Raw genomic sequence first — 3,776 nt, 5'->3', positions numbered from 1 at the left:
ATATATATATATATATAATGTTTAAGCTTCTTAATGTTAAATATATTTATGTTATATATAGTTGTATATAATTGTAGATAAGTTCAAAAGAGGTAAAAGAAGGGAATAAAGAAAGTAAAATAAAATGAAGATTAAATAATTTATATCTTATATTATAATAGAAAATAAAAAAATTTAGAATTCATAACTTGTAGATCACTTATCTATATACCGGGAAATTGCGCATTACGTTTCTTCCTGATATGCATAATGTGTATTACGTCATTGGGTCATGTTTACTTAAAGAAAGAAAAACGAGCGAAATATTTTATAGTCCAGTAAGTTCGATCAAATATTTATTAGAAATTTATTTAAAATCAAATTAATTTGTATAAACGTTAATGGTAATAGTATTTACTGATAATAAACTCCATCTATTTTGTAATACAACTCGATAAAATAAAATAAAATAATCTTATATATATATCAAATGTTTAAAATACGATACTATGCTAGAATATTGTATATTAAGGTAAAATATCCTTTATTTCTATTTATTGAAAGAATAAATGAATGATTATATATATATATATATATATATATATATATACAAACGACCATTTAGTATATACAGAGTGTGTAAGGTATTTGAGGACATACCTTTGTTGGGTCGTTGCTGCATTTTTTGCTAACTCGGTGTAATCTTTGTTTCAGAAAATAATAATAGCAAACCCTCAGCTTACTCAAGAAATGAAGGGCCATGCAGTTATTGTGGTTATAAAGGCTGAGCATAGCGATTTAGAAACATCTCGATTTTTAAAAGTTGTTATATCTTTCGTCAACACTCTACAAGATTAGTAAGGAGCTAGAGACTGAAGGTGGAAATGTATCACCAGTATCAAAGCATAAAAAGCATTCTAAATGCTCTGAAATCATCAGAACACCTGAATTTATCCAGAAAGTTCAACCGACCATTGATTACAATCCCAGAAAGTCCATGAGGTCAATTGCAAAAAATCTCCATGTGTTAGAAGGAACAGTCAGAAATGATGTCCACGAAAGGTCAATCTGTCAGAAAAAGCAAAAGAAAATCACTACGACAAATCTAAAAGGCTCTTAAACAAACTGAAAAATCCAGCAGAAGATATGATTTGTTTTTTTTTTCAAACGTGAAAAACTTCGACCAAAATCAAAAAGTTAACATAAGAAATAACAGATAGTTATGTGCAGACCCTTCTGAAGTTTCAGGTGTTATGCATACAAAATTTCCTGCAAATGTCATAGTTTGAGGTCCTGGAAATAATTGTTAAGCCCTGGTTAGACAGTGTATGCAGTGGAAGGCCCTATGTGTTTCACTAAGACTCTGCACTATCACAAATGGCTCTTGTTACACAGGAATGGATGGCTGAAAATTTTCACCCTGCCGAATATATTATTTGTGCTGTTTCTCGGAGAAATATTAATTTTACGATTCTCGTAAAAATAATCAAATTTTGTATTATTAATGGAAGATATGATATATATCTAAATAAATTCTTAGTTGATGAAAACCCAAATCATATAAATTTATTTTTAATAACATCGCTATATTTATTAGAAGTGAAGTGTTTGTTTATCAGTCTACGCATAACTTTGATTAAATTTGTTTTTATTTGTTTAGCAAAAGATAAAATTAGCCAAATAGTATTATCATTTACTTTATTATTATAGTAATTCTCTGAGTTTATTTTGGTGGATTTTATACATGGTGTATATTTTTTATTTTTCGTTTTTGTGTTGTAATTACCATTTTTATTATCATTATTATCATCAGATTTCAAGTTATTAATCTGGGTCAATAGTTACATTATTTTTATATTTCCTATTTCCATCATAATTTGTGTTTCTTTTATTAGGTTTAATGTGTAATGCATCTAAGTTTACATCTTTTTTTATCGTTATGTGAATATACATTAGTGTTTTGGTCTGTTTTATCTGTTTATTACTCCGTTTTGATTTAGGTTATTCTTACAATATTTCTACAATGTATTCTATAGTCTGTTTCATTTTTATTTATATTATTCATTTTAATTCTAGTCGTTATCTTAAGGTTTTTCATATTATTATAATATTTTTTTTATTATCTATATTCATATTATTAACAATATGTCTATTATATTCGATTTTCTGTTTATATCCTATCTTTTCCAATGCAATGTTGTATAAGTCTTTATTTTCCTCAAATATCTCCTCATTATATGAGGGGTAATTAATTCTTTTTTTTATATCTTTAATAAAAATTAGTAATTGACTTTGGATGATTACTTCTAATATTAAAATAAGTTATTTTAGAATTCGGTTTATGGTAAGGTGTATATCTTCCTGTTTTTAGGTTAAAATTCATATCTAAAAAGTTAACGGAATTATGCTCCTTTTCTATTGAAATATATAGTCCAAATCTTTTGAAGAACTTATGCAATTTTTTTCTTATATGAATCCAGTTTTCTGTTAGAAGGATATTTGATGATAAACAGTGCATCATCCCAATATAAACCACCCCTTATTTCAGGAAATTCACTATTAAACTTATGTAAAATGTATATCTAACAAGATGAGTCGTCTGAGCGGAATCTGTGGAACCCATAGCGATATCGAAATAGTCAGGTGTCTTTTCTAGACCATAATTTATTATCAAACGTTATTACAAATTTTCTGACTGTTAATACAACTTTTATTTCTTTCATAGTCATTTTTGTATTATTCTTAGCAAATATAAGTGCACCATTAAGAACTGTTGGATTAATAGATGAGTAATAATCATTAATGTCTACCTGCAAGCATTTGCATTCATCTTTGTTATCAATTTTGTTGAACTAATTAATTGCCTCCTGTGTATTTGACCTTAGTTCCAATTTAATTTTATTCTTCAATTCACCTATATATTTGTCCATAATAAATTTGATCAATTTGCCTAGGTCTGATTTAGCTGGGCAAATTAATCCCGCGTTAGGGCCTGCTTCAAAATTATCTTTGTGGTCCTTTAAAAATATTCTTGGTCTTAATGTAACAAAAGGTTCCGTCCTGTCGTCTGTAGTGTATACTGTCATTATTCTTTTATATTCAAGATTTATTGATCTTAATATATTTTTGTTAACTATCTTATATTTTCTAGTGATTTCTTTCTTAAGAAGATCATGATATAAATCAATATTTAAATTATGAATATTTCCCGTTTTGTCCGAGTGAACTAAAATACATTCTTTCTATTTTAAATCCGAGATTATGGACCTTAATTTCCTCACATGTTCATTCCTAAGTGGGTACGTGACAGATTTAATGGTCCTTACTATATATCCCATATATCATCTTCAAAACCCTCCAGATGTCTGTTAGGTGGTGGATATCTTTTTGTTTTAAAATCATTCTTTATTAATTCTGTTTCCATGTTTCTATATTAATTTTTCCCATAATTTTCTTCTTCTAATCTTTTGTCGAAATGGTATGCCTTCCATCTTATTCTTTTTATGAATTGTTTAATTTTATTTATCAATTCCTTCAAGTATTCCTTATATATATATAAAATAAATAAATGCGCCGTTTTAAAGCCTAGCCAGGCTCATGGGCCCGGTTTCCCGGTTTCAATGGCGTATACATTCCCAAGCTGGACGGGACGCTAGTCCATCGCAGCGTTACTCATTTTTACCAGCTGAGTGGACTGGAGCAACGTGAAATGAAGTGTTTTGCTCAAGAACACAAAGCGTCGCCCGGTCCAGGAATCGAAACCACAATCTTACGATCATGATGCTGACACCCTAACC

The sequence above is a fragment of the Octopus bimaculoides genome, chromosome 4, assembly GCF_001194135.2.
Source record: "Octopus bimaculoides isolate UCB-OBI-ISO-001 chromosome 4, ASM119413v2, whole genome shotgun sequence".
NCBI lineage: Eukaryota > Metazoa > Mollusca > Cephalopoda > Octopoda > Octopodidae > Octopus > Octopus bimaculoides.
The sequence above is the reverse complement of the archived record's forward strand: the minus strand, read 5'-3'. Positions refer to the sequence as shown.